This window comes from Sinohyriopsis cumingii, chromosome 6 (genome assembly GCF_028554795.1).
Source record: "Sinohyriopsis cumingii isolate HCF-2022 chromosome 6, ASM2855479v2, whole genome shotgun sequence".
In the NCBI taxonomy this organism is placed as follows: Eukaryota; Metazoa; Mollusca; class Bivalvia; order Unionida; family Unionidae; genus Sinohyriopsis; species Sinohyriopsis cumingii.
The window spans coordinates 16,828,533-16,845,840 of NC_142966.1; positions in this window are offsets into that span (position 1 = coordinate 16,828,533).

A 17,308-nucleotide genomic window follows, 5' to 3' on the forward strand; every position below is an offset into this window, starting at 1 on the left:
GACGAGTTTATCGGTCGTATCTCTAACGTCTTCCACATCCTACCCAAGGGTCAGACAAACATCGCTACTTGCTTAAGCTGTGGTGAGGTTGGTTGTTTATATGATTGGCCGAATGTTAAGATAGTTAACGACGTATCCTCATCCGCAGCAGTGGCGACCAACTTGCATGAAATGATCACGTCCTCCTTACTTCTATTGTTGTGTGATCATACGACTCCAGAGTGTTCAATACGCTTAAACAAGATTTTGTCATATTAGGGTTATAAAACTTAATCTACCGCTACATCCGGAAACTCTAAGACGAAAGGCACCCGCCAATTGATTTTCGTTACCAATAATCCAAGCACAAATTAACCTAACCAGCAGTTCTTGGTTCGATTTCCAAACATGGGCACAAAGGATTACATCATCTACGGACACAGTAAAACAAAAGACGCCAACAGCAAAGAGGACAATAATTAAAATCTCTGGCATGGCAAGAATGTGGTGACCATCGCCAGCTGTTACAATGACCTTTGAAGTTCCATAGTAAATGTTCTAACAAGGCAGAGTAGAGTCTGCTACTAACAACATGGCGCTTCTGAGAGTAGGCCTCAGAAACGCGATGACGACGTAGCAGAAAAATAATATTTTCGCTGAAACTTACAGGAACAGATTATATGTGCCTTTGGATTTAAAACTCCTTGTATCACACATGCCCTTCTACAAGCCAGGCTTGAGCAACATAATGGATTACGAAATCATCTTCAACGACTATTTCAGCAAAAACATGGTCATAAGAGACCCGAACGCCAGATACACCATCGATAGAATCACACTAGAATGCGACATGATTACGCAATCCGAGCTCGCACGCATGCTCCAGGATCAATACCAGAGATGACCGTCCATCCTATACGACATATTGCATCCAACATAATCGTTACATTTGACAATAATAAGACCTTGTGGAACATCAATCTCAACGTCCACGGGAGGCTGACTCTGTTTGACGAACCCTCTTTTGCATTGGCACGGGACACCAACATTTACAACCCGAAGATACAGATGGTCGAAGTTACTATCGAGGGCATTCCTAACCAGTCAAAGTCGCAGACCGTACGAACAACGGGCAAGGTAAGGAAACACTTTACCTGTGGAAAGCTTTGACACAACGTGGTTTCCATAATGGCAAAAGGCCATCAAATGGTCAACATTACAGTCAAAAAGTACCTCACAGACAAGTACGCCCTATGGTTGGCATGCGCTTCAACGATGATGGCTGCCTCCAGGGCAGTGGAATAAAGGTTGATAGCATCATTGACAAAAACGGTGTTGTCCAAAAACGTATTAAACGAGTAGTCTTGCTTCAGCTGCTAAGCACGTTAACAAACGATTAATAGCGATCTAACTATGATTTAATAACAAAATTAATTAGAATGAATGGTTTGGTTTGAGAAGAGCAAATAGACTGCACCTTACAAGATTCTTTACTTCCGTGTGTATGTTGCGAATTAATGTTCTATTAAACACGTATTTTTCTTGTTTCGATTAGTTGCTTCTATACATAAAACATGAATACTACAATAGAATGAACGCATAATATATAGATAACCAACCTTTACCAATCCAAATACAATGATGGCATGGTACTTGATACAATTAGTCATAGATGTCGAGTGATACACTTCGTCATAGATGTCGACTGATGCAATTATAGATTGATACAATTAGTTAAAGATGTTCATTTATACAATCAGTCATAGATGTCGAGTGATACAATTAGACATAAATGTAGACTGATACAATTAGTCATAGATGTCCATTGATACAATCAGTCATAGATGTCGATTTATACAATCAGTCATAGATGTCGAGTAATACAATTAGACATAGATGTAGACTGATACAATTAGTCATAGATATCCATTGAAACAATTAGTTGTTGTTGTTGTTGTTGTTGTGGGGTTTAACGTCATTTTGCAGCACAGGATAGGCTATACATGGCGGCCAGTATTAATGGTGGAGGAAGAACCCGGGAAAACCCGGAAAGAACCACCGACCCACGAGAAGCTATTGGCAAGCTTTCTCTCACATACCCACATTGGCTGAATCCGAGACTTGAACCGCCGTAGACAGAGGTTAGATGGCTTTGGTCCGTATCGGAGAGCGCTTCAGACCACTCGGCCACTCGGGGCCCCAATACAATTAGTCATAGTTGTCGATTGATACAATCAGTCATAGATGTCCATTATTACAATTAGTCATAGATTTCGATTGATACAATCAGTCACAGATGTCCATTATTACAATTAATCATAGATTTCGATTGATACAATCAGTCATAGATGTCCATTATTACAATTAGTCATAGATTTCGATTGATACAATCAGTCATAGATGTCCATTGATACAATTAATCTTAATGTCGATAATATTGAACAATACATTGAACATATGACTGCAAAAAGCAATAGGAGAAGAAAACACTCTCAGGATGCGAACAGTAGTATGTCTTTAGTCATCCACTAACCTTTTTAGGCAATGTCCTGTGGGTGTATTATGGACAAGTTCAGGTTCTGTGGCACTTGCACAAAGAAATAAGTGTTTTCCTATATCTGTAAAAGGTATTTAGTGCATCCGTGTTAAAAATATTAGCTTCTAGCTTGCCTGAGAAATAAGTTTCCATTTCGTTTGTTATTAGTACTTATTATATATATATATTATTTTTGTTGCATTTTAAATTAAATCTAAAAGTTAAATACACATTATTAACATTAACAATGAACCATGCACATTCAAAACCCGCCGGAGTGAAACTCAATGGGTAGATCGGGAGTTCCACGATGAAAGATATATGGAGCAGACGATGATGATTTTCAGACTATCATTCAGATCACAAGAAGTATCAAAGGCCGTCGTTAAGGACGAAAGTGAGGTAGAATTCGCCGACAATAAGATTTCCTGTACACTCACTCGGACTATAACAATAAAACGGGTGTAAAACACTATATCACAAGAACTTGCAATTGGGGACACTTTAGACAATTATTCTGATCTTTTTATTGGGCATCCTATCATATATTGCATGCACATATTACATTTTCACCTGAAAAAGTCATACCACTCTCGCGGGAAAGAAAAAAAAACAATTGACACCGGCAAAATATTTGACAAGTTTCTTAGTTTCTTTACGAGTAAATCCACCCGGTTATGACCGATACCGTAGTTGTATGTAATAAAAAGAAAAGCAACGAAAGTGTGCCCATCTAACCGCAAAGGTGGCTAGTGGCACTACTAAATAAAACACTCTCTCTCTCTCTCTCTCTCTCTCTCTCTCCTGGATAAAATGGGCGACGATAATATCGAAAAACCCTATGGTCGCTACGAGGTTTGCCTTCGAGTCGTAACAACCAAGGTGCTTCTTTACAGATGTGCTCGTCTGTCATTTTAATGGTGCTGCCTAACCCGCGGAAACTCAACATAGATTTATTAACTACCTCGATGAAGACATTTGTGTTAGACATCCGCGTAACGCTTTATGTTGCGAACTCTTTCATCGCTATAGCGTGCCAATGACACAGCTTATCTCCCTCCAATTTAACCATACTCAAGAACTGCCAATTATCACTGTCCACAAAACAATAACCCACTCGAAGCATACGATAAGCCTGATGGTCTCTTCGTCAGTGGCGACGACTGCGAACGCTGCTGTTGAGAGGGTAACCTAATCAGCAGAGGTAAAAGTCGAGACAATAAAGTACACACACATTCAAGGTCAAAATAAGTTCGAAGCAGAGTGAAAAGTTGCAAACATCCGAAAATGAAAGCAGATGATATGGTATGCCCAGTTGGGTAAGGCAAAGGAAATGACCATATGCAATTTATCGCGGCCAAAATAACCCTTTTGACTTGTTTCTCTACGATGTGCGTATTTCATGATCATGACGTGGCAGCAGCCTTTGCGACGAAGAATGAACTGATTATGGCCGCTGTGACAATAATGGGCCTGTGACTCAGTAGTTATTTGGTAGGTTTTTCTATGTCAAGCTATCTTTTGCAATATTACAAAGTAAAGACGCTGTCAAATGTACAGACGCCACAATACCATCATAGAATAAGTCCAGGCGCTAGAACTGAAATTCACTTTAACTGACTCTTACGCTCCTAGTCAGGACCAAATTCACCACGTTGTAATTTTGGCCCTCTTAGGAATTGTTGTTTCAGTTCTTATAACATATAAACTCGCCAAGTAAACCGCAAAATTGCATGATCCAAGCAAGTGTTTTTTTGTTGGGTTTTTTGTTGCTTTTTTTCTTTTACCTCTCTGACCGTCACCTCTGCGGAGTTATTCTCGCCAAGGACCTTTTCCGTTGGCACTTTATGGTCACTGGAGAATGGAAAGTAGGCTATATTAATCTCGTTGTGTTTTTCTCGTGTGCTGTAAGTCCGGATGTCTTGGAACATACACTGAATGCAGCTGCTTGTCTTGCCCCTCTATCCTTCAAGCAGCCTCCTGCTCATTTTGAGAGGAATCCAGTATGGTTTCTCAGTCATCGTCCCTGTAGATGTGAAGTTGCCTCGAAGCCGGAAAGCGGTGGTCGTTGGTCCAGGCACAATCATTGTGGCTTATGAGCTGCGCATTATAAGACAGACGTAGAACGAGGCTCGGTTTCCCACCTTTCCAATACCTAGTGCAAGGGTATGTTCCATTATCTTTTATAAACCTGTGTAGGAAATTTTACAGAATTCGCCAGAAGTACTTTTTCTCGCCGATCTCAATACTTCCAAACTTTATCCAAGTGCAAGCGCCTTTAGCAAAGCACATTCCGTCGTACTCATTCGAGCGACAATATGCCTAGGCACCGTGATCTGTATGAGAGGCAGCCATCTGACACGATGAGAGCCCAACGATCTTTCTTCTTTATTTTAGTGCATTTGGCTCGCACTTGTGCTGGGTTAGGGGTGCGGGTGGCAGTTTAAGTGCGTCTAGAAAATGGTCCATCACGCTCCCCTGCTGAAAAATTACTTCACTAGGCACGAACAGATTTCACGCATTACATCATTTTTTCAATCGAAACACGTTTTTAGGGATCTGAGGTTATTTACGACTCAGCACATAAGACAGTTCATTTAATCTAATTGGATTGGAAAATGGACGGTTTTAAGTACCTGCCAACCTTCCTTAATTTTTCATCCTTTGAACATGTCATTTAGAGCTATCAGGATCACATTCGTCAATGTAAAGAACAGTAAAGAGTCTTTTAGTGGGTATTAAGGCAAATATATTAATTGTCTCTGCAGTGTTAGAATCTTTAAACGTTACGTGATCATCTAAGTAGTGAATGAAGATACCCTACGGACAATGGAAAGTCTAGTCAAAAAGGTCGTGGGAACATTTACGAACAAGGATTTTCAGACCCCCCACCACCACCGGTAACGTTTACGAAGAATGGGAATTAACATGGGGAATATTGGGACTATATACGGACAACAGGTGAGGTGAAGTCACGATAATGAAGACTGATAAAAATGTTGCAACAATGTTGCAAGGGGCTGATTGAATCGGGATCATGATGATGATTTCATAAACATGAGTAAATTCGTACGGAACAGCATAGACGATACGAGGGTAGACGATTCTACGTTTGTCCACATCTTGTGAGGAGAACAGGTGAAGGGAATGAAATGAACGGGGTTATTTATAGTGGAAGAGCGGATCGAAACGGAATGAGTTTTTCTTCACCAATCCCAATATGAGTTACAAAATTCATATTCCCTATATATATGCGCTAGCGTCTATGCGCCGTGAATCAATGTGACAAAGGAACCAAACATGACGGAAACTTAGAAGACGATGAATTGGGGAGAACCGACCGTGGAGACGATAAGCGATGTCATAGCAGCGGCCACTAAGGTCAGCAAAGTTCTGCTTTCAGAAAAGACTGATTTTAATTGGGATTTAGTGGATTTTCTCTCTTCGCAAGAATTTGTTTCAGTATCAGCATCTTCGCCACCTTCTCCTTCTTGACCAGTGGCGTCACTCGGGTTGGTGTCACCCAGTGCGGTAGCTCATGGTGTCACCCCCATGGTCCTCCTTCCGTAACAGACCATACAGAATCCTTAGTAATGTCATTTTGGTGTCACCCCCTCTGATGGTGTCACCCGGTGCAGTCCGCACCCCCCGCATCCCCCTAGCGACGCCACTGCAAATAAGCACCAGACGCTCTGCAGACTGCATGGTGGCACCCTGTGCCTGCTAGTCATGTATTTAACTATGATCGGTTATCCGCTTATGAAATCCGACTAGACCGAGCAGTGTGTGCTCTGTAAAATTTGCGATTTTTCATTTTGGTGTCACCCCTCTAAGATGGTGTCACCCGGTGCGGTCCGCACCCCCCGCACCCCCTGGCGACGCCACTGTTCTTGACCACACACCGAGGATTTAAACAGAGACATAAAGAAGAATTCGAGAAATATTTACATCAGCAGAAAGAAGCAGAAGAAGCTTTTCTCCTTCAACAGCAACATCAAGAAGGGGAGGCAAAAAGAAGGAAACGATAGGAAGAAGAAGAAGCAGATCAGAAACAAGGTCTTGGAGAGAAGGAGGACAGTGAAAGTCCAACGGTCAAGGTACTCTTAAATATTTCAGCAGAGTTAAGGAGTCTGAAACAAATGTAAGGGTCTGTATCAGATGTACCAAATGTATCAGACTTCTTTAATACGACCCAAGAGAAAAAGACCTTCCCGAGCCAAACAACCCAACCATGTGACTACGCCTGCGATACCACCCCTAGTGATTTCTACCAAATTTTCATCAACAGGAGCAAGTACGGAAGTAGGCCTTGGCCGCGAAATAAAGCTTAAGGCAGTTAAAGCTGATTACGTCCCGTTTCTGTGTTTGTTTTTTTAAACAAACAAACACCAAACAGTCCTTTTCAGGGCCACTCACTTCTCTCGAAAAGAGATATCATTCTTTTTGCCAAAATCAATTAAAACTCAAAATCCGTTTTTTGCCCTATGATGTACGCGCGCATGTGTGTTTATGTGTGTGGGTGTGTGTATGTGTGTGTGTGTGTGTGTGAGAGAGAGAGAGAGAGAGAGAGTGTGTGTATGTTCTTATTCTAAAAAATCGAAACGGAGAGAAACTTACGTTTCTTGTCTGGTCTATTCTTGTACAAATTTTGTAATTCAATATCACAACAGAACGCTTTAAAACGTTCATAGACTTAGTCTGTGTCTTCTGTTCACTCTCTCTGTTGTTTGAATTTCTTCACTTTTACAGTTTTGTCCTCCTCTTCTTACTCATTTATTCTCTTCGTCTTCTTTTATTCTCGTTTTTCTCATTCTGGACTTGTTTAAGTTCGTCCTTTGGGGCGGGTCCCCTTCTTCCTGTTCTGAAACGCCCTCTTCTCCTTGCTCCTGTTGTTTCTTTGGGCACTCTGATGACGAATATCCTTTCTCTTTACAATGATAACAATTATCTTGACTTTTGTCTCTTTTTTGACTCTTGTCTTGCTTTTGTGACGGTCTAAACACTCTGTACCCCAATGCCCTTTCTTCCTACAGATATAGCAAATATCTATGCTTTTATCTCAAAAGGAAGGAGAGTAGTCCGTCGGTTTGTCTGAAGAAAACACCTCGCAAAGCCCTGATTAGAAGTTCGATCTGTGTGGGTTCTTCCATCGTTCTGGTCGGTTTGAGAGTAAAATGAATACCGGGAGGGATGACACTGACCCTTTATATAGGGAAGACACTAGTCTAATATTGATATAGGGACCTATGGCGTTTAAAATGTAGTTATTTGACGTTTCCAGTCGTGATGAATGCCAGTGATTTTGAACGTGACATGAGTGCGCCAGAATCCAGGCCAGAGAGTCTACATTCAACCAAAGGTCACCATTAACTCCTCACAATTAATACCTAATTCGAGAGACGGAAAAGCGCTCCTCTAGAAAATTTAGAACTACGGCTTACACGTACACGGTGAAGTTTAAGGATTTTAGGTCCGAAGTACCGTTGGGGAAATCAGAGGGGTCCATCACCGAGGTGTAGGATTCTTTGTTAACCACACTGAAACGGCAATGTGAAGCCAAAGAAGACGATCGCTTGAGACTTTCCATTCATCACGACAATTGTACGTCCCCCGTTTGTATCGAGTTTAGCAGCCCAGCAAAACTGACACCTTCCAAAGTCATCGACACGATTCAACACGATACAAATTACAACGACAAGTTTCACATGACCGATGGAAACGCGATACTGTTCATGACCCACGTGTCTCTTCCCCAAGGAACATGACACAAAAAGGTGTTATTGGTAGACGAACTTCGCAGCACCAAATAGAGTCTCGTCCGAATTTACAACCCTCAAGACCAGATGTGTTTAGCCCGTGCCATCGTGGTGGGACGAACATATGCCGACACGAAAGACACGGTAGAATGGAAAAGAGCTTGGCAAACAATTCAAAATCAAACTAAGCCAAACAAGCAGAACTCCTGTTACAGCAAGACGGAGTTATCCAAAGAAACAGCCTGTGGCATTTGTGAAATACAAAAATTGTAAGACGTCTCTACTACACTCTACACCTTCAAAGTACATGGACCTCTGTTGTTTCCAGGCAAAGATTTCAAAGACGGAAAATACATCCACGTCTATCATCATGAACATTTCGATACCATCAACAGTATCATTGCATTCCTGGGATACGGTTATTAACGTGAGAAATGTGACAATTGTTATAACAATCAAGAGCAACACATGCATAGTAGATCGAAATTTAAGGGATGGTTGGCCTTTAAACCCTGTCTTGACATTTTTCCGCCTGCCTATTACCAACAACATCTAAAGAAGCAAGGTTCACAAAAGAAAAGTGCTTATCAACTCCTGAGATTGTGCCCTACTTGTGGACAAGGCACACGTACCAACAATGCCAAAGCAAACGTACGTTAAGGAAAGAAACGATGTCACATTTGTCACCAACAGCTACATTCAAAAATACGATTCCGATCATCAAGAGGAAGACGATGACCAGAAGAGGAAGAAAAGGAATTTCATCTTTTTCGATCTCGAATGCATGCAAGAGACCGGAATTCACATCCCTAATTGTTGCGTGGCTCGTTGAGCGTGCAAGAAGTGCATCCAAGCCTATCTTTAGCCATTGCCCTCAAAGCAACAAGATTCCTGGAGGACGCGAAAAAAATCTTTCGGGGACTGAACACGCTAGCCGATTTCGCCCAGTGGATCTTAGGCCACATCGACGAGACGTGGAGCCAAGAGGACATCGAACAATATGCAGATTGTCATCGCCATGCCACGGTGATTGCTCAAAATGTATCGGGATACGATGGCAAATTGCTTCTCAGATACTATACGGAACAAAGTACCGAACGTCTGAGAGTGACTTTGAAAGGAGCCAAACTCATTTCTATGTAAATGGGACAAGAACAGTTTAAGGATACAATGAGTTACATGGCCATGCCATTGAGCCGAATGCCTAAAACGTTTGGAATGACAGAAATGGCCAAAGGCTGTATTCCTTTAATTTTCGAAAGCGAAGCCGATCAACATGCCGTTTTGCCCCATTTGCCTGAGGCTCACTTCTGCGACCCCGAAAACATGCGTACCGAAAAACGAGAAGCTTTCTACGCTTGGTATCAAACTCACGCCTCGGACCCCATCGACTTTCAGGAAGAAATGTTAAAGTATTGTCGTTCAGACGTGAACATTTTACGGCGTTGCTGTAGAAACTTTCGAGAACTGTTCATGGAACACGAAGTGATCGATCCTTTGAATAAATCCTGCACCATCGACAAAGCGTGTTCTTTAGTGTACAGCCAAAGATTCATGGCCGAAATCACCCGAGCTGTAATCAGCCCTCAAACTGCCAACTTTGTCAATACTCGTTCAAAGCCCTACGCTGGCTACAGTACTTGTGCGAAGAGGAAGAAAAATGGATTTAACACGCTTGAAACGGAGGAGGCGAATGAAACGTGGAACGTATTCGGTGGATGGCTGTGACTTAGAGAACTCCATGATCGTGTACAAGTTTAACGAATGCTTATTTCACGGATGTCCCATTGCTATCCTCAACGTGGCACCAAAAATCAGTTTCTACAAAGGACCATGGAAGACTTGTACAAGGCCACTTGCCAAAGGCGCTTCAAGATAGAACAGCAATGATAACAAGTGGTTGAAATGTGGGAACACGAGTACGATCACCGTTTGAAAACCGATCCCGAGTTTAAACGTATCGTGGAAAGTTACAAATTGGTGGAGCCTTTAAACCCACGGGCCACTTTGTACGGAGGACGGACGAATGAAACATGATTGCTGTACCACGCCGACGAAGAAAAAGAAAAACAAATTAAATACTTGGACGTGTGTTCGTTGTATTCATACGTGTGCAAATAGTGTCGCTTTTACGCAGGGCATCCGGAATTGCTGATGGAACACATCGACCTGCACAACATTCGACAATAGGAAGGCTTGATCAAGTGCAAAGTCTTGCCTCACACGGACTAGTACCATCCCGTGTTACCTCTCCATTGCCAAATAAAACTGATGTTTCCCTTGTGCCGTACTTGTGTTGAAACGCGTAATCATGACCAGCCTTGTCAGCACACCCAGGAGAACGGACTTAGACAGGAACGTGGGTCAGCGTGGAATTGTTCAAAGCTCTGGACCCTGGATACCAAGTGTTAGAAGTGTACGAAATTTACCACTTTCTCAAGGGCGACGAGACTCAGAAAGGCATTTTCGCAGACTACCTCGAAGCCTTTTGAAACTTAAACAAGAAGCCAATGGCTATCCATCTTGGTGCCACAATCCCGAAGACCAAAAGAAATTCAAAGAGAAATACTGGGAGCAGGAAGGCATCGCTTTACACCACGTGGTGAAAAACGAAAGAAGGCGATTGTTTGCCAAAGTGATGTTAATTTGCTTGTGGGGTAAAATGACACAACGACCGTGTTTACCTAAAACGAAGTATTTGGCAGAACCTTCCCGCTACTTCCAGATGATTTACGACAAAACTAAATACATGTAACTCGTGGACGTCGTTCGTGAGGACTTGACCTTAGTCAATTACGAAGAAGAACTGGACTTTGTAGAAGTTCGCTTAAAATTGTGCGAAGCTTTAGAACTGTTAGGAGATCGCGTCCTATACTTTGACATGGATAGTTGCATCTACATCGATCGCCTGGGTCAACGTCATCCTGACATCCAAGGAGACCGTTTAGGAGCCTGGACGGACGAGAACCCAGACGTCAATATTCTAAGCTTTGCTAGTAGTGGTCTTAAAATGAGTAAACTCCTGCGGGTTTCACCCTACCCTCATTGAAATGAACTTGTGAAAGACGAATATTCTTTCCCTGTGCGTTTGCCTGTATACTGCAACTTTAAACGTTTATTCCAAACCTTCCAAGGAAAATGGTCTAAATATCTAGGATGACCTACCCCCTAAGAATTGGCAAGAGCCGAATGTTTCTACGTGTGCGAAGGGGATGAAGTCAAGTGTATCGGTTGCGGTGTGTCACTTCACTTGTGGGAGCAGAAAGATTATGCTTACCTGGAACATGATCGATGGACTCCGGATTGTCACTACCTACCTTTAGTGGGATCTAGTCATTGAAGTGGCATACCATGTCATTTCAGAAACCAGCTTGGCTAGGAGTCAGACGTTGGACAACACCTAGATAAGTATTTAAACCCCATTTCAAAAATATTATTCAATGATTACCAAACGAATTGCAAGTGAAGATTTACAATGAAGGTTGGCAGGGACTTGCCGGAGTAAAATCTCAACTGGTGACTGTAGAACATTTGTGTCGAGAAATTCACAAGAGGAACGTGAAAAAAGTCAACTAACGCGTCAGAGGTCTCCGGATCACGTATGCGTTCTTCCGACTAGTCCGCTTTAGATCGTTTGCATCAGAAAATTTTATTGACATTCTTGACCGTTATCCTGAATGGCAGTTGTCAGAAATTGCTCACTATGTCCATTACTTTCGCTCATAGGAGAAGATTGTAAATAAAATGATACTGACTGATATGATAATGGATACTTTACAAGAAAACATTCGTAGTTTTCCTGTGGAGAGAACGCATAAAAATGTATATGAGTTTCGTAGATGCTTCCCAAATGCTTAAATGTTGACTTGGATGAATGAGCGACCACCATCCTTTCCACCTCCCTGGACCTGCATGGAACCTGGGAAAACGGAGGTGCAAAGCAAACTTGTTATCATTGTATTTTACATGCCCAAGTTGTCAGAATATGCCTTCGATAGTTCAGCTCACTCTAATAATTGTTACCTTCCAAACCTCTCCAGCTTTACAACTTTAGGGCGTACGGTGAACGCAAGAGAATGTACCTGTGCGGAAAATGTCTCCATTTTACAATTGAATATTTCATAATCATGACCAACTTTTAGCTATAATTCATTAGCCGTCCCTTGATAGGAACGGCCGCAGTAAAAATGTTTAGTATTATAAATGAAGTCTCATAACAAAAGTACTGTACATAAAGAGAGAACTGTGTTGAAGTATATTCGTGGCTTACATCAAGGACATCACCAGATATAAAAGTGGTATCTCACAAAGGATTAAATGTAGTCTATAACCTCCCTATCTCTTTACTGACATTTTGTTTGTTTATTAATAAACTGCTTGTCATAAAGATAATGATAAACATAGCAATAAATTTACATCGTTAAACAAACACTCGATTTCACAGCCATATTTGGAGTGGTGTGAAGCGCTCATGGGCGTAACACTCATTATTGAGCTACGTGTCATCCGCAAAGAAAAATAGTTTTAGTATATATTTCATACAGAGATATTGGAATGTATCCGTGGAAGAAAATTTATATTGCCACAATTTTCATCACATTGGAGATATTACTGTTTTTTACTTCCATTGGAGAAAATATCTACCCCTGTCTATATCCATTTAGACCAATTTCTCTCTCTCTCTCTCTCTCTCTCTCTCTCTCTCTCTCTCTCCTAGGATGAAGAGATCTTAACATATAGCAAGGCTGCTTAAGCAATCAAAGGGGTGGGCTGTAGTCTAAAAATGATCCAATTCGAATTCCAAGCAACAAAATGTGTGCTTCAGGTATTACATTTTTTAAAAATATTTTTCACATGCAAATTGTCTAGCTTAAAAATTTGCGTGACCTATTTCTTTTCAATAGTCACCAAGACGATGCCGGATAGTACCTGTTACGCTCCACGTCTTTAGTGGAAAACATTTCAATAAATATTCTAACGAAATTGTTTAATCATCAGTTCTCACTCTGATGAGAATCATAATAATGGCTGAAAAAAAACGACGGAGTAATCGAGGATAGAGGCGTGTTGACTGGCCGCTCCAACAATGCAATGTTTCTACCTCGCTCATGAAATAGTTCCTAAAATCTGCTTATAAAGTAAATATCTTCTATCTACTTTGTTCTGTGGCTCGCGCGTCATATGTAATATTTTTATTCCAATTCTTATTGTTAGGATTGGTACATTTTCTATGATTGAGACGCGACTGTACATGCCTGAGATTTAAAAAGACAAATACTCTAAAACCTCTTTCATTTCATCTCAGGATAATTTTCGTGTGCGTGCTAAAATACTTGTCCCAGTTAATCTGCAAAGCTTACCTATATAATTTTTTATAAGTAACTGTTTTGGAAACACCTTCTCAATTGAAAGTACATGTAGGCATTTTAAATCCACAATTTATCAGGGAATGTCAATTCTCTTGCCCAATTAGTTTGGATTGGTAAATGTCATTGTTGGGTGTAATTGTATTTAAGCAGCTCAAATTTTACACAGACGCAACACAATTTCCCCGCTCACCCTTTAACGGGATTAGTAAAAAATTTAATTGTTGCACCGTGTCGCGGATGATAACACTACCGTAGTATCGTATTTCTTTGTATAATCATTTTGCATTACTTAGAATGTGTTACCCGTCCTTCGTTGGATCTCCTCAAATCAATTTCACCCTAAATGTGTATACAAAGAAATGAAAATAATCGAAATTGATAGAAGTCCTTTCAGACAAACATTTAATACAGCGTTTTTGTCCAGTGTAGTTTCCTTTAATCAGTCCTTTAGATTTGTCCTACATTTTAAGTATTGAGTATGACATTCATTGTAAGTCTTGATTTCCCAGATTTATTAATTACTTTTACAAAATGATTAAGTCGTGAGAGGAATATTTACCACTTCAGCTGAGATAGTGTTAATAGTAAATCCCAAAATCAAACTTAAAAGAATACCTTGCATATTACAGATTCTTTCTCTGACACGGTTTGGGTGCGGTCGATATTTACTGGAGGTGGAGTGCAATTACAAATCTAATTGAATATCGACCCTTCCACACAACACTGTTACAAGTTTTATCATACCCTGTAATGAAACATACAACGTACAATATATTTAGCTTTTATACAAAAGAAAACAGCCTACATTGTGAGTGCCCCAAAAAGCAAAACTACTCAGAAAGTAATCCGCTCCTCTATAACCTTCATCCCCTTTCCTCAGACCTCCAGCCCAGAAATTCACGTTTATGGACTTGCAATATCTTCAAGAAACCATTTGTCTCCGTACCGTACCTTTCATGGTTCATGATAACAAATTATGAATTAGACTTGACTGAATTAACCTTAACTTGTAACCTCTGACGACTGAAATTACGTTTGACAGCCGTTCTCATCTTTGTTTGTCAATAAAAAGAAATGAAAGAAATGGGCTGTCGTTATTAATTTATTTTTTTTTCTTTTTACTAAAATACGTACGAATTGAATGGCTTTATGTTATATCCGTGTCTTTTTATCTGCACAATGTTCACGATCAGCACTTAAAAAGACTTCTGCAAATGACTATGCTCGAAACTTTTCTTAATTTATCTCTCAATTTTGTATTATTTCTGTGTCTCAAATGTATAGTCCAAATTTAAACTCTTAACTTTCAAAATGAATGGTACTCGATGCGTTTAGCAATGTTCAGAATGTGTAAGTATAATAGCCGTGTAACCATAATCCTTACTAAGTAAAAACTCCAGTAATTGACTTTCTTGGCATATCCTCTTAAAATTTATCTTAGGACTGTTTAATTAATCACATTAACTACTTGTGTTTTCTCCGGGGTAAGAGACAAAACCAAATCAATGGGAATACCTAGCAGAGCACTATCGTCATTACTTGTAAGATCGCATCAGTCTGCTGATCATTACATAATTTGTGACTTCGCATCAGTCTTTCGTGTTTTCCATCAATAGTACACGTCTTTCTCAGTATGTCGTGTTTCTCATCAAATAGTACACGTCTTTTTCAGTCTGTCGTGTCTTCCATCCAACAGTACACGTCTTTCTCAGTATGTCGTGTTTTCCATCAAAAAGCACACGTCTTTCTCAGTATATCGTATTTTTCATCAAATAGCACACGTCTTTCTCAGCCTGTTGTGTTTTTCATCAAATAGTATGCGTCTTTCTCAGGATGTCGTGTTTTCCATCATATACTACATGTCTTTCTCAGACTGTTGTGTTTTCCATCATATGGTACACGTATTTCTCAGTCTGTTGTGTTTTCCGTCAAATAGCACACGTCTTTCTCAGTTCGTTGAGTTTTCCGTCAAAATACTACACGTCTTTCTACGTTCTTTGAGTTTTCCATCAAATAGTACACGTCTTCCTTGGTTTGTTGTGTTTTCCATCAAATAGTATACGTCTTTCGCAGTTTGTTGTGTTTTCCATCAAATGCTGCATGTCTTTATCAGTTTGTTGTGTTTTCAAACACTAAACGTCTTTCTCAGTGCGCTGTGCTTTCCATCAAATAGCACACGTCTTTCTCAGTTCGTTGTGTTTCTCATCAAATAGCACGCGTCTCTCTAAGTTTAAAATCAAAGGCTTCCTAATAAAACAAAACGGTGAAACTATCAATTTTGACAAGCAAAATATGTTTTTTTTATAATTAAGTTATCTTATTAAACACGAAATATAAAACAAATTTTGCTGTCTCTCACTAAAGTTACGCCGGCTTCAAAAACAAAGCAAGTTGTCTAACTTCATTTCCAGGGACATTCTTACAACTTTATCAGTGGAAGTTATATAGTACATTAACAAATAAAGAAGATACACTATGGCTATGTTATTGGGATGCAACAAAAGGCTTTTAAAGTATCGACATTAACAAGGGATATAATACATTATAAGTGGTACATTCAGGCTGACATTTAGCATTTACTGGTGCTTTGAAGTGTGAAAACCGGATGTGGCCGTTGTTAAATGTCAAAGAGTGAAAAACTCACAAAATAAGCTGTGTCTACTGCAGGGGAATGTTAACACACGTTGCAAATGAATCATATGCATTTAAGAAGAATATCTTTCTTTTCCTCCTCAAGTTACAAGTATGGAATGATTAAATATTGTCGGAGAATTATATAAATGTTAGTATTACAGCCATTCCGAGGAAAACGTAAACTTCTTAGAAACATTGATAATGATGTGGAAATATAACTTCCGTTACCATATGATCACATAAGATCACATGGATATAATTAGCTGCAGGTTTCCATGGTCACTGAATATTTTAATCAAATGTATAACAACATTAAGAACATCAGTAATAATAATAATAATAATAATAATGATAATGTTGCTGTTGTTGCTGTGGCTTTAACGCAAGTTTTCAGCACATGATAGGTCATACATGGCGGCCAGTATATTGTGGAGGAATCCACGAGAAGTTACTGGCAAGTTTTCTCTCCAACCCACGCGGACAGAGGTAAGATGACAGTGTGTGTGTGTGTGTGTGTGTGTGTGTGTGTGTGATTTGGATTTTTAACGTTTTAACAATTTTTCAGTCATATCTCTACGATGTCAGCAGTGTGGCAGTTTTCAGTGATGTCTAGCACTGAGGCATCATGCCACAGACATGTGGCATGATGTCCCACCCAGTCACATTATCCTGACACCAGGCCGACCAGTCTTAATGCTGAGCGCCTAGCGAGGCAGCTGTAAGTACCATTTTTGTAAGTCTTTGGTATGACCCGGTCGGAGTTCGAACCCACTACCTCCCGCTTCCGAGGCGGACGCTCTAACCACTAGGCCACCGGAGCGGTCTGAGATGACAGTCAACTGTTAATAATAGTAATAATAATAAAAAGAAGAAAAGAATAAGAACAAGAACAAGAAGTAAAAGAAGAACAAGAAATAAGATCGGAAGTTGACGGTATGAAATGTTATTGAAATAAGGTTCATCCACGGTTTCGACAAAAGTGCTACAGCTTGATGCAATTCCATAACAACAAATTAAATGGAAGATATTTTAAA